This window comes from Caretta caretta, chromosome 9 (genome assembly GCF_965140235.1).
Source record: "Caretta caretta isolate rCarCar2 chromosome 9, rCarCar1.hap1, whole genome shotgun sequence".
In the NCBI taxonomy this organism is placed as follows: domain Eukaryota; kingdom Metazoa; phylum Chordata; order Testudines; family Cheloniidae; genus Caretta; species Caretta caretta.
Window position 1 is genome coordinate 92,324,299 of NC_134214.1, and position 24,990 is coordinate 92,349,288.

General features: G+C 39.7%; 1 protein-coding gene across 3 annotated transcripts in view; it reads right to left on the bottom strand.

The window, feature by feature from the left end:
- Positions 1 to 24,990, bottom strand: part of MAMLD1 (mastermind like domain containing 1) — a 349,693-nt gene that overhangs the window by 60,284 nt on the left and 264,419 nt on the right. The gene's annotated exons all lie outside the window — the stretch shown is intronic.

Consider the following 24,990-nt stretch of genomic DNA (forward strand, 5'->3'; position numbering starts at 1 on the left):
GTGAATAAAACTCTAGTGGGAGTTTTGCTATAGATGTCAATGGGAGCCCTAAAAGGTGTGACTTGCATCTATCACTTCAGCCTTTAACTAATCCCATAGGTGAGAAAGTAAGTAACTGATCAGAAAGGAATAGGATGAAACTGAAGCAATGCCTTACCTCTGAAGTGCCTGCTTGTATGACTTTACATACTTTCTCCTGCATTGAGTTCCCGTTGCTATTTTTAAAAAATCTTCTTGAAAGATGAAAAAATGAATACCAATTTTAGAAATTCACTAATTAACATAGCTAAAAGTAAATTCTGTAAGGAAATCTTTGGGTGAAAAGCTTTTTTCAGTTCTGTGCTTTTCCACACATGGGACAGTTAGCTTGCAGCCGAAGCACAAGGCTAAAAAAAAAAAAAAAGAAACCACCATTGATTTCCCTCTGATTTACAATTAAAGTGTTTTTAAGTAAGCAATCTAACTGTTGACTTGATAGTCCATAAACATCAACACCATCAGCAGGATTTCCAAAATGCAAAATATTGACAGGATTGGATAAACATATAAACGAGGGAGTTTTTAAAATGCAAATTACCTGCCTTGCAGAACTGCTCTGTGCTGCTACACAGGACGCCAGAGTCTGAATCCAGGCCATAGCCTCCTGCTCACTGTGTCAGTGGGGGGTGAGCAGGAGGGATGGAGTGCAACAGAAGACAATAATTGGGTACAGCACTGACTGGCTGCAGAGAGAGCCCTTGTCTAACCATCTGAGCCAAAGGACACTTGCATTAACATGGGGCCCACGAGGGATAAGGAAGGAGTGGGGTTTTTTTGGTTTTGTTTGTTTTTTGTGGGGGAATTAAGTGGGTATAAAACAGTCCTTCAACAAGGTGTATACATAGGCATTAGACTCTCCCTGGATTTCAGGTCTTACCAGAAAGGCTCCTCCTGTGGAGACAAGCCACAATTACTAAGCCAGACAACAGCTGTGCACGGCCTGGGGGGGCCTTGCTCTACAGAAGAATGGCCAGAAATTGAAATTTTTAAAGAATTGCTGACTTCTGAGGTGGAGACTCACAGTAAATGCCAGAGAGCCGTTGAATTAAGACTTACTCAAAATGGAGCTCTGAAGAAGGGGGAGGGAAATCCTCCACATCCTTTGTGGGGATCTCAGCATCCTCATTGTCTTCTCTCACCACGCAACAAAGATACCGTCCTTCCAAAGGACAGGACAGGAGTCCAGCAAGAGCTTGTTAATGGTATTTGGGTTAGAGGAATCCTGGTTGTGAGATAGAATGAGGCACATCCCCCCCCCCCCCCAAAAAAAACAACAATTTAATGTTTTCCCCTTCTCTTTTGGAATTCCATGTAATAGGCTAACATTTGGGAATAATGTGTTATTCTTTTACCTTTAATACACATTCTTATAATGAATATATGTTGGCTATCGTGTGTGTGTGTGTGTGTGTGTGTGTGTGTGTCTGTCTGTCTGTCTGTGTACACATGTACACATGTGTGCATACAAGACAGGGAGCAAAATAAATCCCACCCCTGGCTCATGTTGCATAACGTAAGTGTCAGCTAGGAGAAAATGTTTACAGTCAAATTATAATTTCCATTTTAACTCCAAGTCTCCAGGAAATGCTGACAAGCCCATGAGTGCATTTCAGTCCTGTGAATGCTGCTGCTACAATATCTAAAAATTACACCAATTTAGAGGTAACATCCACTTAACAGGCAAATTCTAACAGGGAGGTTTGTCTAATGGTATAATTAGGCAAACAATGCAAAATTATAAAAACTGTCCATTGTGCCATTTTACATCTTAAACTGCATCAATTCCACCTTTTGCTGCCATTCCTCATTATCATTGTTTATTATTTCCGTTATCAGAGTGCCTACGAACCCCAAACATGGACCAGCACCCCTTGTGCTAGGACCCATACAAACACAGAACAAAAAGATGGTCCATGCCCCAAAGAGCTTACAATATCTCAGTGGCTGAGATGGATTAGTACTTGGATGGGAGATCTTTGAGGAACACCAAGGTAGTGCAAGATGTGGACCTGGTGATTTAGAGGGGCACTCTTTCCTCTGAGTCAGTATGCCCGACCATGCTGTTCAAGGGCACTGGGCTGCCAGATACACATCTCATCTGAAAGACAGTTGGAGGTCATGGAATCATAGAATTGTAAGACTGGAAGGGACCTCGAGAGGTCTTCTAGTCCAGTCCTCTGCACTCAAGGCAGGACTAAATGTTATCACTGAAAGCTATGATTATGATCACCTATAGCTATTAGGGATCTCACAGTGTGCAGGAGTGTAATTATCTGTTCTGTTCATTCCCTCTGAAGCACCTGGCATTGGCCACCTGGGCTTGATGGACCTTTGGTCTGACCCAGTATGGCCGTTCTTAAATCTGGTGTTCTGGCCAAATTCCAATACAGGTAATTAAAAATCCCTTTGACATTTCAACTGCATCCATAGTTTTTCCTCTTTCACTTCCCATCCTAAATTGTTGGGTAGCGTTGTTGCATGCTGCTGCTCCATTTCACCTCAAAGGCAGCTGCATTTTGGTGGTAAGTAGTGTGACCCGTACACATCGCTTACCCACCTTGCCAGGAATTGGACATAACTAGTCGTACGGTCTAAAATGCTTTACAGTTTCCATTGAGCAGTCACCTGTATTCAATATCTGTTTTGTAACATGCACAGTCAGTCAATGTGAAATTAGGCAGGCAAAAGGTTGCCAAACCTCACAGACTATCATTGAGCCATACTGATACAAAGCTAAATCCAGTTCTTCATACTGTCTTAAAAAAAATGTGAAATAGATTGAGCTTCACACACAGAGATAACAGCAGAGATATGGAAACAAATTGAAAAATACCAAAGTGCACTTGAATCTGCCAGGCAGGATGGTAGTAATGCTGTATTGAATTTGTACAGAAATTAGATGCCTCGTTAACTGTGGATAGATGCACAACTGCTAGAAATTTAAACTTCCTCTTTTCCCCAGATCACAACAGTCATTACAAATCATGCAGATGAATGAATGCTGAAAAGACACTCGCAGTTCTGCAATTTTGGTATGATGAATCCAATAATAAGGGAGGGAGGAGGGGCAGCGGCAGTAGTAATCTTTATAATCAAAAACACATTTTCTGCAAAGCATCTTGCTATTGTTCATATGTAAAGTACATCATGCTGCTGTTTGGTAACAAACCGTCCTGCACTTTGTAGATAGAGAGTTGTTTTATTACACATTCCCTGATTTGTGACTCAGAAAACAAATAAAAAACCCACGAAATGGATCTTTTGAGTGACTACTCAAGAGATACAGCATGGTTGGATAATAGTATATTGCCCTGGTAGTTCAAGATGTAGCACTTGCAGTAGGACATTTCTACCAGCTAGTATTACCCATGGAAGTTACTAACAAGAAGTTAGAGGAACTGAAAGCTACACTACCTGTGTCAAAAGCACAACCAGAGTGTGATCTTGAAACATGCTGAGCATCTATAGTTTGTCAATGGGAGTTGAGGGAGTACAACACAGGCTCCTTTAGCTGGATCAGGGATATAAAATTCTACTGTACCTCCTCCCAGATCTCGCCTTCTTCCTCCCCGAGAGGATTTCACAAAACCGAAGGTTTCTTGGCAAGCCAGGCTTTTCTATTCTCTCACTCAATTTGTCTTTCTGACCAACAATAGTTAGGTGTGGTGCAAATCTTTGCTTTACTGTTTTAAGCAAAAGGTCTTCTTCCTAACACTAAAAAAAGTTACCAATGGATACTAGTAGCCTTGACCACATGCAGGAAAACTCAGCCTGTTGCTTATCAGTTGTTTTGGCCCAATTCCAAGAGTAACACTGCTATAAAAGGCCATCGCAGTGTGAAAAAGGAGCAGTTCTATTAGAATACACTCAGTTAATTGTGGCTGAACTAACATTTTCCTAGGATAACAGTTCAAACTGAATTTATACCATTGTATGAAGTGTAATAGGAAGCAGGACTGCAGACCCGTTTCCAGCTCATGACAGTGGTACAACAACATTCAGAAAAAGATTAAAATCTCTCAAATATAAAACCGGTGACAATCTCTGACTGGTCACAGTAATGTTTACCAAAACAATGTGTAAGATTTCAAATAAAATTCCCCACCACCGTAGCAAGAAAAAATATTTAAAAGTCAAAAATTCCAGGCTCGCTACATTTACTGTAATTGTCCTTTATAAGAAGAGCCCTCTAGTTATGTGAAATGACATTACCTCACAGCCCCAGGCTCCCAATTCTATGAACAGGAAGGAAGCAGACACACATCTCTTTAAGAGCTGTTTCCTCTCTGCTCTATTAATTTCAGAGATTAAGCAAGCCACTCCTTTGTGGCATAATAGAGCAAGATAGAGCCATTGTGTTTGCAGATCCTCCTGCTAACTGTTTTTCTGAATTTGGCAAGTGGGGAGAATGCCATAGCATTTTATTCTCAGATGAAAAGATCTAAAACTTCTGGCAGCTTTAACTCCCCCCTCCTTTTAGTTACAATTACAGCACTTTTGGAAAAAAAACATATCCAACCCTCACTCCCCCAATGAGAATTTCAGTGCCTCACGGATACAGTTCAGGAAAAAGAAAGAGCAGTCATGTCAAAAATGAGGATTTTTTTTTTTTTAAAGGGCCCTTGGATCGACAGAACTTTTTTCAGTCAGGAAACCTTTCTGGACATACACATCTTGCCGTCCCATCTTCAGTCACATTGATAAAGTGGAGACACTAAATGTACTGCTTGCAATTCTGATGGTCATATTCTCACTTTAAAAGAAAAACAGTATATTGCTCTGTCTCCTTCATGGCACAAAATTCCTCCAGCTTGTAACAGACGCCTGATAACCTTTGATAATACGGAAGCCACTGCTTCTCCTTTTCAAAAGCCACAACACATTTATGTTCTAGACAGGATTATAAGCACTACAGTCACCCACCACTCCAGCAGGGGCCAACCGATTCCTGACGTTTTTTGAGGGGGTGACTGGGGGGAAACAGAGGAAGCTTCACACAACACAAACACATGTAGGAATCCCTGTTCTGAGTCTGGGTTTTCAGATTTCCTTTTATACAGTCAAGCAGATGATTGATCCTTATTCTTAACATTCCAGTGTTCTTTCCAAACTGTTAGGCGAACTAGCTTGGAAACACAAGAGTTTTTGGAGTCAACCGACAGAGGAAATACCACTTTGTGGGGGCGCACAAAGCAGCAAAATACTTTAGACCAGTTCACATTTTTCAGCAGCCTATAAACATGGCTGCTACTAAATAGAAATGTCATCAGCAGTGAATGGATTTCTTTACAGAAGGGAGGAGTAAAAGAAATACATGCAAGTGGTTTTCAATTTCTTCTAAAAAATATATTTTAAGCATTAGAATTAAATAGACAGAGATCTTCTGGCTGGGACAGAAATATATGAGCCAGAACACTGTTTTTACAGCACCTTTCTTGGAATACAGACGATAGAATACAAAACCCATCAGGATAAAACACTTTGCCTATTCAGCAGCTTTCTTTTCATGAGCTGTTTCATCTTTTTACAGTTTGCCCCCCTGCCCCCATCCACTCCGCATCCTCCACCTTTCCAGGCCTCCAGTAGAAAACTTGAGAAAAAAGAAATGGGTTCTTTAAACAAAGACCCGATTCTCTGGAGCAGGAGTGCACACATACTAGTAAACATAAGAATGGTATTTTGGGCATGGTGGTGATGAGTTAATCTGCCACTAGCTTTAAAACTCTATTGCACAGGTTTGGCTCAAAGGCTTCCAGTCCTTGTAATAATCTGAAGGAAAGAATTCTAGACTGTGACTCTTCAAGGACAGTGACCCTTTTTCACCAACTATTTTTTTCCCTTTGACTTTCAAGCATGTTCCCTGCCGCTGAAAGATACCAGCTGGACATGTGTGTTTACACAGAGGACTCAGAACGGGTACAGCAGGGGCAGCTTCCATGCAAAGGGTCCCATACTGATTCACCAGTGTGCCTTAACTCTGTTCTAATGCATTTAATTTGTGATCTCTGCTGAGGATGCCAGTTGTGAGAGTGAGAAATGTGGTTACCTGTCTACAAGTCAACGGACTTAATTTCACATAGGCCACTGAATAGCTGATGGAGAGCAACAACTTTTGGTTACCATTCATCTGGGTAGGATTTGAATCAGCAACCTAGAGCCAAATAACTCTGTATTCCACTAACAGTCTGCTTGTTCTCTAACTACATTAAAACTAAAATCGGTTGTTTTTCTTGCAGTCTGTCCTAACTTAGCACACTACCCTTCCCCTCTGCTGCAGTGTCTTGACTAGCCTTGCATCTTTTAAATGTATATATGACTCAGAAGGCATGTCTCAGGTGTCTTGATAGTTCCATGAGTGAACAGTACTCATGCACACCTGGCATTCAGCATCACGTCTTGACCCTTGCCTTTGAATTAGCTCTCTCACCCACATCCCCAGAATTTCACTTGATTATAGAGCTCATGATGTTTCTTTTATACCAACACCTGACAGTTGCTCCCCTCACTTTCTCTGGTTTGGGAAGACATCCACAGAATCTACTGCAAGTGGCGACTTGAGTGTATTTTGTTGGCAGGAACACCACCAATCTAACTTCTGGGAATATGAAACAGATTACTAAATATAAGTGGAACTATGAAGAAAGACATTTGAGCTTATTCCGTATTGTGTGTCTGCTGTGGGGTACCAAAAGTAACAATTGTGTGCACCTGAAAATATAAACCTTTGAAGCTGGGCAAGCCAGTTGGCCAATATTGGTGCAGTGAGGTCTGAATCTGAGATAAGAGCTCAGTCCTACGAACCTTGTTATATTTGCTGTGAGGCAGCATGTTTGGCTCCTGAAAAGACCTCCAATGTATCACCCCCCACTGGAGCAGTTTGGGAGTGGCGCTAAAGGAGATGTGTTCAGACCTCCTTGGTCAGATCTCATGTTTATCTTTACATGGGGCTTTATGCGGGGGATGGAAACAATAAAGAAAGCCACCTGTACAGTCGTGGGAAAAAGACTATCCAGTGAACAGGCAGGATTTATTATTTTTAATATAAAAAAAGATGTCCATATCTACTCTGCTCATAAACTCAGAGCAAACTGGCTTCAAAGTCAATGAAGAAAAAGACATAACGGTTTAAAAAAAAAAAAGAGTTTAATTTTGGGGCTCACAAAATCTGAATAAGTGGCAATATTAAAATGATCAGTCAAAACAACCCACCCCCAGCACACAAACCTTTGTTCCTTTCCCCTATTAGGGCACATTTTTGCTCTCAGATCCACCTTTCAGAACACTGGCAAAGGGAACCAGTGTGCCCTCAATGTCTGACACAGATGGCCAATGTCAGCTTAACACACACACAATATTGTGGGTGATTTTCACCGCAGTGAAAAAAGCCTGGATGAGGCTCCATTCATCACTTAAGTACAGCCTCACAATATGGGCTTAAGCAGAGTGGAGCAGACCCTGTGCACTGGGAGAAGTTTCACACTCCTGAATTTGGGAGCTTTTATGCAGAATGAAAGCCCAAAAATATGTGCTTAAAGCCTTGTCTCTATGAGAAAGTTGACCCAGTTTAATGAAAGGTGTAAGTTTAAGCTTTTTTCATTAAACAGGTGCAGACCCCGTGTAGATGCTCTTATTTGGGTTTAAGAGTCCCTTATTATGGTTTAGCTTAAAAACTGATTCCTAACTGACTTAACCAAATAAACATGTCCACACAGCCTTCTGCACTGGTTTAACTAAACTGTTTAAAAAAAAAAATAAATCACACATTTAGTTAAACCAGTATAACTTTCTCATTTAGACAACTCCTTTGATCGGACTTAAAATGGTGTTTGGGATAAGGATTCTTTCCTTACTTGGGGTTAAATGCAGGATCAGATACCTTGAGAGTGTATTTCAGATGCTTCATACAGGTTAAAAACAATTCCAGTAAACATGAAATTTCAGAACATTTGTACATATCCTTATAAGCTGTACAGTCCTTTTAAACAAAAATTGCAAAATAAATGCAGACAAATTGGGTAGATCACAGCATGTTCAGGGTTCAGTAATTCATAATAAATTGCCAATCCTGTCATGCATAAAGAAATCTTTTGCAGTGTTTTGCCATACACAGAAATGTAGATAAATAATTACAGCAAAGGGCAAATAAATATTTCAGCTTTAAAAACAGCTTATTAAATTGAAGGGGGAGCGGAAAGAAACACAGTGAAAGCATTCGCTATAAATGAAGCTTCTTAACCTAATTGTCAAGAGTTGAAAACGTGTAGGCTGAAAGCTGTACAGCCTTTTCTGAGAAAATAAAGGTTTGAAATGTTCCTCCTTTAGCGTGACTGAATTCCTTTAGAATGTGACCTCAACATGCCTTTCCTCTATCTTTATCTGCCGACACAGCAGAGCTGTTGACCTTTCACCAATGACCTGCGCAATCAATAAACAACCTACAAACTGTCTCAACAGAAATGGTCCAAGCAATGGTTTGTCTTACATCTCCGTGGCACCAATCACTATTACTGAACCTTTTCCTTGGATCCATGATTGTATCTCAGTGTGAATCAGCTGACAATACTGGAGTCAGACATTGTTTTCTTGTGCACCCCAGACAAGTTTAAGCTGGTTGGGCATCTGATTTTGCTGTTAGATACAGTCAAAAAAATGGCTTTGCATGTTATAAACACTATATACAAATTCTTCCTATCTTACTGATTATTTAAAGTTATTTCCTAAAAAGAGAATCCAGGTTCATGTAAATAAACCCTGAATAAACTGGTCAAGTCAATGTTAAATAAATAAATAAATAAATCCAAGATCTATCAAACTAGGCAAGATTTACCAAAATATGGTTTGAGCATCACCTGACTACACTAAATTATAAATAAAAAATAACACTTTCAGTCACTCACAACTGCCAGCAATGAAAATGAAGTGACAATAGGACGCAAAAGAAAATAAAGCTGGAACCATTCAGCTGACACAAATATTACCCTGTAAATACCACCCCATATTATAATAGTTGAAAAACAATTAATGTAAAGTTTGTGTGTTGCATAACGTAAGACAAAAATTACTTGGATTGTCAAGGCTATTTTTTTAAAAAAGAGGGGGCTATTTGGACTCAAATTTGACCTATATTTTTAAAAAAATGGTTTTACAACACTCAAGACTAATAAAAAAGGTTTTCATGTATTTTAAAAAGCCACAGAAAGAGAGACGCGTTCTTTGTCATGCTTACAGCACAAATATTGCAGCACTGAACTAGTGTATAAGGAACTAAACCAGTGAAAATTATTAGAGACCAACTATAAAAAGAAGTGAAACACATTAGTCCATGTTCATTGCCAAACTGAGTAAATACAAAAGAGAAACCACCAGCATAAGCAGTGAAAAGTAACAGATTATCAAACACGAAAGAATGTTATTCATCTAAGGTGCCTATTTGCATGACAAATAACATAAGATGCAACAGAGGCAAGGATGATTTTTTTTAAATACATTTTTAAACGGATAGCGTCACTTAAAATGTTAAGGGATTTTCAATGCAAAGTGTTCCTTCCCTCTAGCCCCACAAAAAAACACCCCCAAAAACACCCTGCTGAAATCTGTTCCAAATACCACTTCTGATATGCTACCTATAATTCATGGACCTAGGATACCAATTTATCATTTAATATCTTCCCCCCTTCTCCAATAATTTATAGCACTGTGCTGAGTTTTTCCAATTGTGTGCAGAGTAGCTCTAGAAAGAGCTCTAGAAAGTTCTAAAACAAACTCAAACATGGGTACACTCTGAAGTTTTAAATATTTTCAATCACTACAATTTACATACATGATTAAACGTGCATGTTAGCGATCAAGCTCCTTCAAAGAACAGCTAATAATAGCAGTTATTGTTTGGAAAGAACGTAAGCAAACATGGTCAGTGACCAACAATGGTTGTTAAAAAACAAAAGTAATTGTACTGCTGTCACTTCACCAGTACAGAACTGAACCATTTGGAAGTATTTTTGAAAAACAAGCCAAGAAGAACAGGAGGACTTGTGGCACCTTAGAGACTAACAAATTTATTTGAGCGTAAGATTTCTTGAGCTACAGCTCACTTCATAATACCAGGGGATTGATACAATAGTCCACTAAAGCTAAACTTGGAGTAGATAGGCAAGAATGTGAATCAAGATCCCAGTCACTGCCATTTTAGGACCAGATCCTGCAAGCTGATCCTGTTGGGCAGATCTCTGAACTCAGGAGCCCCATTGATTTCAACAGTTCTGTGCAGGCACAAATGTCTACCAGTATAGAGCATCCTGAAGTCAATGGGGCTCTAGGTGGGCGCAAAGGTTAAACCCACATGGATCAGCATGCCGGATCAGAGTCTTGCGTTCGTCTTACTTGGGGGCTGCCTCATACATCAAGCACTGGTATTTCTGAGGCATCTGTTAATGATTTAGGAGAACAGAAAGATTACATATTCCTCCTACATGTTACAGTTATTTCTCAGAGTTAAGACTAGAAGTCAGTTTCCTGTTTGGGATTGTTTCAGTAAATATAAGCCGGTACAAACATCCAGTCATGGGCTTGTGCAGCTTGAGGACAAAAATAAATTTTAAAGAAATCTTGAACACTACTGCTTCTCTGATCTCTAGTATGGCATCAACCACTAGGATGCCGGCGCCTACAGAGAGGACGCATGGCTCAGTGGAATGAGAGAGAGTTGGGAATGGGTACGGCTTGGCCTTGATTGGAAATGAGTGAGAAGCTCTTGAACTCTTATCCACCTCCTCTGCTGTTTCATAGGCTCTCAAATTGACTTGTGAAGTAGACATCATAACCAGCACAAAAACCAGGTAACAAACTTGCATCCTTCTCCTACCCCCTAGAACTTACTGAAGCCTCTTTGCGGTTCTAAGGCTCCACAAGAGTACACGAGGGATGTTTGTTCCACTCTGGGTAAGGGAATCCATCAGACTAGAGAGATTTAAAAAAAAAAAAAAAGAAGCAGCAGCTTGTCTAGATAGAAAATCTTAAGTGCTGTTTAAAAAGAAAATAAGAACAAACGTAAAGCTTAGAAGCTCCATAAAGAGGAAAATTTATAGATGTAATTGAAACACCAAATTTCCCTTTTCTGTTCTTATTTAGTACTTTAAAAAAAAAACAAAAAAACCTCTCACAGCTCTCTCAAAAGAACCAGAAACGTTTAGAAGGATATATATATAAAAAACCCTTGATGAAGCCACTTACTGATAAATTGCATCTGAAGTAAGTGCATCTCTCAGGACATTGTTTTTATGGCTAGAATAAATTCTACCCTTTCTAGGAACACAATGCTTTTTGCAGATATTTTACATATTATTCTTAAACTAAAGAGAGTTGGTTTAGCTGCTTCTAGCAGCTTAACAGGAAACAATTAAAATTTCCAAGCTATTTGTATATCGACAGTTGGCAACGATGGTTCCAGTGTATAAAGAAAATGGGAAAATAGCAATGCATTTCTGAAATGCTTCCAGAAAATTTCCTTTGAGAACACATACAGTGAAAAGTATAGAAACAGGCAGTAAACATGAATGTAATTTAATAAACATCCAGTAAGCTATGTGGTGTGATAAATAGGTAATAAGGTTGTAATATGGGTATTTAGCTATCAGCTTCCAAAGGATCTGGAAGCTAAAACTAACAATACTTTCATTAGACTCTCTTGCCTAGCATCAAGAGCCAATTTCCACCTATTAATATGGATTTCTATTACCTGCCTTGTGAATATTGTTAATCTATTTAACAAGCAACAAACCATACTTTTGTGACTTATTACAAGCAGAGAGGAAGCAGAAGGGTGGCTAAACCCGTAACATTAGAGCATCAGACTAAATTATTTGACCTAGAAGCTAAGAACACTCCACTTAAATTTAAAATGATAAAATTGCTCACATTAAGGCTAATAAGACCTCTTTCAGGATCAAATCTTTCCTGGCTGCATCACATGGAAAAAAAACCTGTCACTGGCTGCAGACTAATTGTAAACTTAGTGCATGCGTAATTAAACATGCCTCATTGGTTCTCTTGATATGTCAATAGCGGTAGGAGGAGGTTGATTTAAGCTAAATGACTGAAGTCTCAGCGAACATGGTCCCTTTCTGTGTCCTCTAAGGAAAGCTTCACTTAATGAAATAGCCCCGGCCAAATATGAGAAGCCCACAATTAACTACTCATTATTCTGATGGCAGCAGTGCTCAACGTATTTGTGGCACTTTCCAAGAGCAAAGGAGACACAGGGCCAGATGATGATGTCGATGGAATTACATTGAGAGCAAAGATTGTCCCAGAAAGCGTATAAAAAAAAATACAAGACATTTCAGGGGGAAGGGATGTAGCATATGAATCAAGTAATCAGGGTAATGAACATTTTTTTTTACTTTTGACTCAGCACGGAAATATCCGATCCTGCAATAAGTCTTATTAGCCTTAATGTGGCGGGCGATTTAAATTAAAAAAAAACCCATCTGTTGCAATACATCTTTTTGTTTGAATTACATATGATTGCCAACCTTCACATACGTTGGCAGTTTCCCTGTATCTTGCACACACAGCTCAGTGGGGCCAAAAGGGCTCCAAAACATAAACACCCAAGTAACGGCATCTCTCCTTCCCATTTTGTTTTAGACCATGCAGTGTGTCAGTGAACTGTATAAAATGTCATAAAGCAAATAAGCTGTTCATTATGTTCCTCAGTGAAGTTAAGGTACCATAAATACATCTCAGTAGGGTAGGTGGTTGAATCTCACTTGGTTGAACAACATTTCATTCTTTTCAGAGATGAAGGGAGTCCTGCTGCTTTGTGAAACAGATTTAATACACAGAGAGACAAGGTGGGTGAGGTAATATCTTTTATTGGACTGACTTCTGTTGGTGCGAGAGACAAGCTTTTGAGCTACACAGAGCTCCTCTTCTGGTATTCTTCTACTGCCAACAACAATGGAAGGTATCAAATTAATACAAAGTAATTTCTCTGTTGTGTTTTAACTTTTGGTGCACAGCGGCAAGTTTTATTCTTTTGAACATGCTCTTTTTTATGGATTATTTGTCTCAGCCCTTAGTCCATTTCTGTTAATGTTTTGGTTCAGTGCAAGGATGGGATCTGTGTAACAGATGTAGCCTTAGAAAGCATTTGTTTATGTGGGTATGGCTGTACATTCACAATGTAAAGGGGGGGAAAACCCTAAGAATGTGAAAACAATGTTTTTGATGAGGCAAGAAGAAGGGTTTTTATTTGGAACATTTACATTACAGGCCAGATCATGATACCACTGAAATCACAGAACTTTTGTCAATAACTTCAACAGAAGAGGGGTTGAGATCCTATGTTGATAGAGCCCTACCGTATCAATTCTCAAAATTAATACAGTATGGTATCTGAAAAACTGGATCCCAAAATCCACTCTGATAAAAGCACTACAGGTCTTTGTCTTGCATTAAAAATTAGCCCAATGAAGCCTTGCCAACCTAGTTCTGTATTTGCCTAGCACAGCCCAATTACAAAATGACTTCAGTGGCCAACACGCAAAAGGACACAGCACTGCAGAATGGAGGCATATTTTAAACTATGTCCTGTTAAAGCAGTGGGAATTCAACCTACACATGCTGTATTGATGCTTAGCTCACAGGAGAGCGAGAAAAGAAGAGGCTCTAAAACTTTACCCTGTGAACTTGCTCTACTTGATATAAAGATCCACGTCTCAATTATCAAATTCCATCAAAAGTCCAAAGACGTTAACGTTGCAATAATAAACTGCTCTTCAGAAGAAGTATCCTTAATTCTTCTTCCCAAAAAACTGCAGGCACACTGCATACGTCATAACTTTTTCTGCTGAACTTCTAAAGCCCTTGACTTTAATGAGGTCATGCACCATTTGATTTTAATTACAGATATTTTTACACCCTAAATTTGCCTAAAAATGATGCGATTTACAAAGCAAACAAGCCAGTTAAACAAAGCTAATTACATTCACTGGAGACAGACTTGCTTTTCCCCTCAGTGAGTGTTTATTTCAGCTCCCAATGCTCTGATAGCTCCTGACAGCTTGCTGGGACACAAGAAAGAAGTAGGTCAGGGTAAGCTGGAATCAGCAACAGAGGCTCCCATTAGACAGGCTTGTAGAGTAATACTGAGATCGAGGAAGTGTGCGATGTAGTGACAGTGTTAGAGACACATAACAAACAGCCTGAGGACAGCCTCCAGCAGAACCGGTACATTTATCTTCTCTGTGTTATACTGACCCCTCACGTAGCTGATCCAGTTTGTGATTCCTAATACAGGGGGTGCTGCAGAAACCTCTCGACAAAAATGGACTTGCAGTTTGCAATATTATGCAAAGCCAGAGGCAACAGTAGCACAGCTTCGCTTCCCACAGAGCCCTTACTTACCCTTCAGGGTACAAGGCATGCCAGTTTCTATAGGCATTCATCTATTAATATAAGCAGAATATGTCCACCCTCACTCTAACTTGCAACGCAGCTAGGGATCCTACTCTGTACACAGATCAAACAATAATAGACACATTTCTCTTAACCAGCTTTTAAAATACTGTATATATGATTATGCTTGAAGTGACTATACTGTACCAGAAACTATCAAACAGTCAGTAGCAAGAAAACCTGTTATGGCAGCCAGTCGGTGTGATGAAATTGTGCTATGATGTATAAAATGATGCCACTTCCTTCTGAAGTAGGGATAAAAAGGACTATTGATTTCCTGGCTTCTAAAAAAATTCCTAAATGGGATCTACGTTGGGCAATACAGATCACACCCCATACAATGGCTTGGAAAGTGCATTCTTTCACCACAGCACTGCTGGATTTGGGAGCAGTTATTGGCAGATAGGACAAGCAAAGAAGCCTGTGGTTTTTACTCAGTTTCTCAGCAGGAATTGCTATGTTATGAAGAAACATCAGCAGGACTGGGGAAGAGAACAATTTTTGTTTAAAATCTCAAACTTAAAATATTATCTCCCTTAAGTCTCTCATGATGTTAGACTTCTTTATGGAAGGAGATTTTTTTTTATTAGATACTCCCATATATCTGGACATTTGTTTATGCAACTCTCCCCTCCTCCAAAGAGTGACCTGGCAATGAGAGCAGAAAACACAGTATCATAAAATCCGCAGTGTAATATTAAAGTTGGAGGTAAGTGGAATAGCAGAGTCCTAACTCCTCTGGTTCTCATTACTACTGCTCACACCACTAAAAGTTCAAAGTCTATCATACAGTATCTGACAGCCCTCTGCACAGACCAAACCATTTCAATTATATGAGTCAATTTCTCCGGCTTACTTATAAAAGGATATACATTTTCTTGAACTCAAAGCTGTGTACTTTTTTTTTTTTAAAGGAGAGTGATATCTTGGAAAATAGGTAAGTTTGACAGAAACAATTTAAACTGCCATAGGCATAAACAAACGCAAATGGAAAATGTTGTTTTATTTTGTTCTGAGCTCCATACATTTCCTGTGCTTAGAGAGGTCTCAGACAACTACTTTGTTGTAAGGGCATGAGCTACTCAAGTTGCAGAAATGGAGGAGTTTGTCCATCCCAAGCAGCTTGCATTATTTTAAAAGTTTAATTTGTACCACCCTGACTTCATATTCATATCTATTTATTAATAATATAGCTGAGTCAGTATTAGTCTATCCTTAGTCTCTATTTATCTAAACTTGAGTACAGCACAATTAATGTACCTGCCCCCTGCTGTTTGGGGTAAGGTCACGCTATATGGAATTTTCTATCCATCCCGTATTATTAGTCAATAGGAGGGCCCATCCCTACAATTTTTACTCAAGTAAAAACAGTCCCACTAAGGTAGGGAGTTCATGCTTGAGTGAGATCTGTTTGATCGGACCCTAAACATCTACATATAATCCCTAATCAATTAAAGGTCTAAATAAACAGTAATCTAAAGAAAATATGCAGCAAAATCAGAGCATTAAAAATGAGACAATTAAAATGATCAGGGCACTAATGCCTATAAGGAAGGAAGGAAGCTTTCAACAGCACTAAAACGTAAAATTGATTTGTACACATATTTGATAAAAATCAATACAATTAGCAGTAACTGAACACTAGAAAGGGAAATTGATTGCTCAAAGACCCAGAGGAATATCAGTCCATTGTTCTAGATCCTCCACTCTTAATCAAAATTTTTGTTCATAATCCTGCCTAAATTCTTTCCCCATTGATAACACCATTAAACAGCTATTCTTTTATTCCTATGATCTGCAGTTCAGCTTGAATTACATTTAAAAATCATTTTAGAGTGGCATATTCTGGTCATTTTGCTATCTGATGTACAATCCTCCAATCGGTAGCACAGAAGAATACTGGCTAATGAGCGGGAGCAAAGAAATTCAAGAGAAGAGCTTATCAAATGAAATACCAAAGTTTAAATAAATGGACTTCCAGATAACTAATTGGCTTCATTAACTTAGTCCGTTTCTGCTGATCCCTCATTTCTTTCTCAAAAGGAGAATAAAAAGCTTGGTCCAAACAAATAAACATTTTGAACCAAGACCTAACAATGAGAGAGCAAGGCTGCACAGGTCAACTCCCCTGTCCTGCCTCTGTTTCTTGAATGATACCTCATCATAGAATGTTACGGCTAGAAGTAGTGATTCCAAGAACAGCAGGATACTGAATTTATAGTCAAATCTAGACTAGACAAAGCGGTTTCCGCTAGTTTCTTTCCAAAAGCTCAAGCCGGCAAGAGAGGAGAGGATTCTCAGCAAGTCAAAGGAGATACTCTCTGCCCTGCAGGATTAGGCCCCCCGCAGAAGGTGCAGGCAGATAGAAGGCTCAGGGTTGAATCAGTGGAAGGCATTTCTTCCTTATTCTGGATCTTGCATAGCAATAACTTGGGCATAAGAAACTAACTTGAAACAAATAATATTTTCCTTCAGTTATAGATTAATGCTCCAGCCACTGTCCTGGGACCAAAGCAAGGTGCCTAAGTAGTGCAGGTTTCAGGCTAGCTCAAATTTCCCTTTCTGCACCAATGTAGGTCTGGTGGGACAAGAACAAATAGTTCTACCAAATGCAGTGAGACACTTCAGGCTTCATCTTGGAAGGTTCTGCATCCCAAAGAGAGGTTTCATGTTACAACCAACCAAGCTGAACAGTCTGACAAAAGCTGGACATCACATTGTCGCTTTATACAGGTCTGCAAAGGAGGTTTCTCCCTTGATACTTGGATACGAATTGCCTCAGCTTTCTGAATTGACTCCTATTGATATGAAGTTCTCAAAAGCCACAAACTGCCGACTGGCTTTAACTGTTCATGAAATGTCCTGATTCAGCAATTTACTTTAAGCACATGTTTAACTTCCAGCATGTCAGTAGTTCCACTGAAGTCAATGGGTACTGAATGGCCTTTCCATAGTCAATGAGATTACTCACATGCTTAAAGTTCTCGCAAAGCACTTAAGCATATACTAATCAGGAACCAAAGGAATAAGACAAAGAAATCATAGGCCAAAATAAAAAGGCAGCCCTACTTCAGGATCACCATGTTTGCTTCTGAGGGAATTCCTGAATCATACCTCTCTCCATGCACTGACACCTCAAGTCCTATCATTCCTCGAGACAGTACATCTGGCTGAGAAGAGGCCTATAGAGAGAGTGTTCAATACCCGAGCAAAAGAAATCCTGAGGAGAGAAGCTCAGTTGAGTCAGAGATTGCAATGTCAATGGAGGAGAACACAGAATCTCAATTTGAAAAGATGAAATTGAACTCAAGGTACCTGTAGAAACACCAATGGAAAAAATTGAATCTTCTGCCAATAACCTCAATTAAGATCTCTAGGACCTCCTCAAGACTTTACTCCAAAGCCTCTCACAGTTTTCTTCTTTCAGGGAAGAAATATTACCTCGCTACAGGAGTAGAAACCAGGAACTCTTGAATTCTAAGGGCTTGTCTTCACGTACAGCACGGCAGCTGTGCCGCTGTAGCACTTTAGTGAAGACACTACTACGCCAACAGCAGAGTTTCTCCCATCAGCATAGTTAATCTACCTCACCAAGAGGTGGTAGCCATGTTGACAGGAGAAGTTCTCCAGTCAACACAGCGCTATCTACTCCAGGAGTTAGGTTGCTATAGCTACGTTGCTCCAGGGCATGGATTTTGCCCACTCTAGAGTGATGTCATTATATGGATACGTTTGTACCATAGACCTGGCCTAATTCTAGCTTTCTTTGCAGCCTTGGACGAATCTCTACCGTCTCTTTGCCTTACTTTCCCCACCTTCATCTGTAAAATGGGAAGACCAATACTTAATTTTACCTCACTCACAAGCATATGTGAGGATTAACTGGTGGATATCTGTAAAGTGTTCTGGAGATAAAAAGTATCACAGGAGCATTAAATCTAGTCACCTCGTCCCTACAAAAGAAGACCTCTAGTATGTCAATTGGACCAATGAATGAGGACTCCACAAGGAACTACAAGTCCCTCTAGACAGCGAATTTATGAACCATTCCTTCCTGGATCAGTTACAGCTAAATGAATACTAATCAAGAATGTTCAAGCTTCCTGTAGATAGGAAAGAGAATATTCCCATTCCAGAAACACTATAGTCTCAGGCTGAATGCCACCTAAAGCTTGGTATTCTTGGTCATGTAGGAAACCAGAGTTCATCCACACATTCATTTTGGAGCGTTCAAATGTATAGATCAGCCCTTATTTTCTAGTGAAATCAAGGGAGACTCATTTTCTTCTAGGTATGGAGCAAGTTTGTAGGGAGAACCATAGAAATCTTTCTTACATTCCCTTCTGCTTTTTTACACTAAATTAATTACAGTTCCTTCTTTTAAGGAGCTACACAAGCCTCCAGTCCTCTGATATCAGGATGTACTGCTACATAATCAATCTTTAAAAAAAGCCTACAGTTAATGATGGAGAGCATCACTTCTCTGATCCCCAGGATGATGGAGCCTCAAGACAGCCTGTAACTCCCAAACCTTGGGCAGGAGGACTGGCATCTGTTCTTCCACGAAATTAGTGCATCAAGCTCCTCATAAACCTCTTCAGGAGAAGGAGTTTTAGGCAGCAGTCTCATTTGCAGCTCACAATCTTCAGAGCCATCTCAGTGGGCCTGCTTTCTAGTGAGACCTATAGTCCACAATGAGCACCGGCTCAAAGCCAAACACTGCATATTGCAGTTCTGCACTAATGTCTAAATTCACAGATGCCTGCTTTGGTCAGTCATCTAATAGGTGGGCTTTAGATCAGTGGGAGAGTCGACTTGCTTGCAGAAAAACCCTCCTAACAAAGAAAGAGACGGTTACAGGGCAATCTAAGACTATTTTGCCAACTTAGCCAGATGGAAAAAAAGGTGCAAGCCACCCTGCACTTTATCCCCCAGTTTAATACCAGTCTCCACCCGCGGGGCAGAGAAAAAAGTCACACTGCACACAGATAGACAGAGGGTGCACGTCGCCTCTTCTGCTGAAAAAAGAGTCTAATTGCTCTTAAAGAACAAAGATAAAATAAAAGGAGGAAAAGAATAATTGTAAACTGAAGAAAGGACAAAGAAAACCTTTATCTGTGGGTCCACCTGGAGAAACAGTATAGCAAGTTTCCACACAAAAAGTGTTTATAGGTTAATTAGAAACCACCAGGAATAAAGCATACAATGGAAATCATAGCAGAAGCTTAAGCCCAGCTGACATACTGGGTATGGAAGTTATATACAAACTCTACCTGCACACACTCATCAGGCTTCTTAAAGAAAATAGAGAGTAATGTTTTCAGACCATACTAGCTAGTCTTGGTTAGCTGCATTTTCTTAATAATGCACACGCACACCGAGAACACGTTTCCTTTGTAATCGTGTGAACGTTATAAACTCATGTAACACTAGGGTAATTTAACTTAACTGAGCTCTTGGTTTCATAAAAAGTGTAACAGTTTCCTCCACTGTACTCTGTGGAGTAAGCCATTCAGTGGTACAATTTTCCACAATCCCAGCGTATAACTATTTCTATTCACAGTGTGAATACTAACAAAGGGACTTTCTGTGGATTAGTCTGAAGCTGTAAGTGGGTGCTGGGCTACTATGGAGACCATTTTAAATGATGAAATATTAGAAATGCAGTTACAGATATAAGACACTTAGAAGGACTGGCCAGCCGCCAGTATCAGTCATTTACCCTCCAGTTTGCCATTGCTGCCATCCTTAGATATGATAAAATTAAAGCTACTGGCTTATGTTAGACTTCCGATAATTAATTCACGCCTTATCGTCACAAAGTAGCAACATACAAAAAAATCAGTTCCATACAGGCGAGTGCTATGGGTTTCCTCACACAACAGTACTTGACAGTCTACATTACCGCAGCTCGCAAGATTTCTATGCATGATGTCTTTACAAAGTGAATCCTGACTGTATGTGGTTTGGGCACATGAGCATCAGAAACAATTTAGAGTGGCTAATTTTGACTTCAAACGCTCTCTATGGAGAGCCATTCAAAAGCTGTGTGTCTCGTCAACTTTGGAGAGGAGGGGAGAAGAAAAAAAGAGTTGGTAGATGTTCAGAGCCAGAAGGACTAAAGGCAAACAAGACTGCCTAAGTCAAACTCTTTCCAGATGTAACGCACATATGTAGAGAGAGACCGAGAAGCAAAGTGGGGTGCTTTCTACTTCTGTCTGTGACGTTCAAAAACTTAATAAATCTATTGCTAATAGAAGCCAAACACTCCCCCTTCAAAACACAGAGCAGTCACAGCATCAGTTAATGGCACAATGTATAATGAACATAATTATACGAATAGACTGTCCCAAAGTCATAGCTGTCTCTGCACTCTTCTAGAAGTAGCATTTCTCCAGCAACTTGGTGCAGAAATGCTTCACATTTATTAACTTAAAAAGAAAAGGAGGACTTGTGCCACCTTAGAGACTAACAAATTTATTTGAACATAAGCTTTTGTGAGCTACAGCTCACTTCATCACTTCATACAGCTCACTTCAAGCTTATGCTCAAATAAATTGGTTAGTCTCTAAGGTGCCACAAGTCCTCCTTTTCTTTTTGTGAATACAGACTAACACGGCTGCTACTCTGAAACCATTTATTAACTTGTTTGCTTTCTGATTGTTGGATCTGTTTCCCACTCCCAAGGCACTTAGATTTATCCTTTTAGTTTAACACTACAAAGTAATCAAATCACTCCATTACAGTGGACAGACTTTAGGGGCCCTGAGGGAGTAAGGAAAAGCATCCCAATTTTCACTTATATCCTTCATGCTTGCCCTAAACTTTATATTTCACTCATCTACACCCATGGATTTTGAGAATACTGAATTTTAACTGACATGAGAAGTTATTTGAGGACATAGGACTTTCACTTGAAATTAAGGCTGATCTACCTTCTGGGATCTGTGACCACGATTCACTTCTGATAAAGACTAAAAGCCATTAATGCACTCACTTCTGCTTCAAGTCAAAGGCAAGTGTTGTTGCAACCACAAAAACATCCATCCAGAGCTATGTAAGGTTCAAGCCAACCAAGCCCATGAATAAGAAGAATAGGAGATGAGACAGGGAGGATTTCAAACTTTACCTATTCTACAGATTTGATGGGAGAGCATAAGGGAAGGAGAGAGAAAAGAAAAAGTTCAGAGAGCCAAGAACAATATGGATATTGAGCGAAGGACACTTCTTTGGGTGGATTTGGGGTGTCACTCTTGAGTACAGCTCACTGACAGTTCTATGTGATGAAATATTAGAAAAGATGCAGAGTATATCATCCTCGGTGGCGAAAGGCAGAAAGAATCTTCCACATCACACAAATGCCAATGTCCCGCTGTTACCCAGTGCAAATTTTTTTGTTTAAAATTAACCAGAGATTAAATAGTCCCATGTGTTTAAAAATAGCTTAAATGATCCACAATTAAAATACTTGGATGACCCCCAACATTATTAAAATGCAATATAGTTGATTTAAATTAGATTTTATTATTTAGACACAAACCGAGGTGCTAAAAAGGTAGTCAGGTTTTTTAATCCCTCGTTGTGAAACAAATCTGAATGCAGCCTGTGATCAAATAATCTTAAAGAATTATGTCTTAGTGCATCAGCAATGTCAGGCATTTCAGAGCAGTAGCATCAACACCAGATATTTGCTGCTTGTAGTGAGTAACTTTGAAAAGGGAGGAACAAACATTCTTTTCTAATGAGTCACCATTTGGCAGCCACCGAACAAAACCTTCTGCCTGTGTTACTGACTACAGTACTGTACATAATTGTTTTTGCAGCCTGTGTGATTTTTTTTTTTAAATCAACAGAGTTAATTAAGAAAATAAGTATCCTTAGAGAAGCAGACAAAACCCAAGTCCTTAACTGTGATCTACTAGGTTACTGAAATACCAGAAAAGTTCTGAGATTATATCCATGCATAAATTCTGAGTTCTGAAAACTAGTAAAAGCAGAAGCAGCTGGTCATAGCAAAATGAAATTACCTTCAGTATGTATTCTGTATCTTTCTGTTAACCATACCAGATGGATATTTGATAGTTATTTTGAAACTATTATCTGACTGTATTGGGAAAAGGCTTCTAGGGTCTGAGTGGAACAGTACAAACTACAATATCCATTTAGCATGTTCACATAATCAAGTGTGGCAAATAGAACCTTGTGAAAACCTCAGCTGGTGAACAAACTATTATGATGTATTCCTGAAAGCGTGTCTCATTTCCCCACCCTTAGAGAGCTTTTTCTTCATTACTGCCTCCACCAAAGAGGAAGATACCAGTAAGCAACGTCCATTTAAAAAGAGTTCAACTTCGTTTATTTGGATCACTGGAGCCAAAGCATGGGTGTAACTGGAACACTCTGTTTGAAGGCTTCAGCTGTCACACTTTCTCTGAATGTTAAGTTTGCAACAAAGCTGACTTTACATAATGTTCGTATTTAGTAGGGTCCTGGTAATATCCTAGCAGACTTTATTTTTAAATGTAAGTTTCAGACACGTGGAAGGTGCCAGACTTAAGGCATTGGAAAATGAAGACCTCAATTAATCATAAGCACTTTAATTAGTTAACCGTCACATCACACCCTTCAAGAATAGCATTAGCCCCATTTCACAGATGGGAAAGTGAACACGTCTGCACAGCATTTTAGAGCAAGCCTACAGCCTCGGTTGACAGACTTTGGCCCGTGGGACTTGCGCTAGCAGTCTAAAAATGGTTGTGTAGACAGAGCTTTGAAGATGCAGCTCGGTCTGGAGCTCGGGCTTTGAAGCCTAGCAAGGGGGTGGGTTTCAGAGCCAAGCCGCAACTTCAATGCGTTGTCTATACAGCTAATTTTTAGACCACTAGCGCAAGCCAAAGTCCACCAACTGTGCCTGGGAAGCCTGTTCCAAAAATGCTGTGTAGATAGATATACCTTGAGAGGCTAATGCCTACTCTCCCAGACTGCGTCCACTAATTTTAGTTGCCTCCATTTTTTGGAGGTGTGACTTGAGACACCTACAGATAGATTTTCAGTGGTAGAGCACGTGTGCAGCTCCCACTGAAGTCTGTGGAGCTGTAGATGTTCACCACTTCTGAAAAATCAGGTCCTAGGGGTCTCAAAGCTGAGAGCCCAGAACCTGAGGCAACCAAAATTAGTGGACACTTGAAAAAGGTAGTGAGAGCATTAGTCAGTCTCCTTGCTCATTCAGTCCTTGGCCTCTTTAAGACTGCAAACACAGGTGCCAAATGTCACAGGAACATCGGTGGCCACTAAGAACTGGAGTGGGACCTACAACTTGTTTCACATTAGCTATTAAACAGCCATGAAATATAACTTTTGGTTACTCGAAGACTCCGTATCTCATTACCAGTCTATTGAGCCATCCAGTCCCTTACATTGATTGATTTTAATTTAGGTTCAATTTACCCTCAAATTAGGGGTTATGAGAGTAAATGTTTACAGTAACTGATTACACTTTGGGCTGGGGATGGAGAATATAGGAAGAAGGGATTCCTGGAAATAATCCGATTTCTCTTCAGGACAAAGAGAATGATCCATCTCTTTCTATTATTTCTTTTGGCAATCCTGTCACTCCTGCCCCAACCCCGTGTGATGATACCATGTTACTTCACATCTTCAGTAAGGCCAGTTTCAGAGTCATACCCTGCTGTCTTTACTCTGTCCTTATTTAGGGAAAGCGTCCTATCAACTTCAGTGAGAGAGTTTTGCCTGAGCAAGGACTGCGGGACTGGGCCGTCACTGCACAACTCACATACATGACCCCAAAGCAAACAGTAACCTTTTGTTTCTGCTAGAAGTCAAACAGCAATATGTGAGCAATTATTTTCCAGCCATATGTAATAAATTACACTTTCAAAGTAACTTCACTAGGCCTGCTCAGAGGTGGTCAACATTAGGATGAGGAGATGCATAAAAAAGATCCAGCAGACAATACAGTTCTTGTCATACAATACTGCCAAGGTTAGAGAAGGCTATGTTTCTGCTGGGATAGCTAGACTCTCTCAATCTAAATGGGAAAACAAACAAACAAACAAACAAAACCCTTCACTGTAAACATTACGGAGCACAATACATGAAAAGAAGAGATTCATAAACATGATTCATCACAAAAATCAGACTCATCACCTTCCTTCAGGACCATACCCTGTTCTCAAAGCACCTTTTTTGATGCCAATGTGAGTTTCACATACAGACTGAGGAAACTATACAGCCTTGTGTGTTGTTCCTCAGATTCTCTATTTAAAAAAAAAAATCAAATCCCATCTGGAAGAAACCCAAGCCATATTAAATGCTTGTTTGTTGCAATTAAGAAGACCTTTAAACGTCACCCTTATAAAAGCCTGAAATTCACCCAAAATTACTGAACGCATTAAAGCAGGACCATGCAGTACTTCTGGGGAAATATTTGCTGAAACGGTAAGTATAATTTTTCCCTAGCTATAAATCATTTCT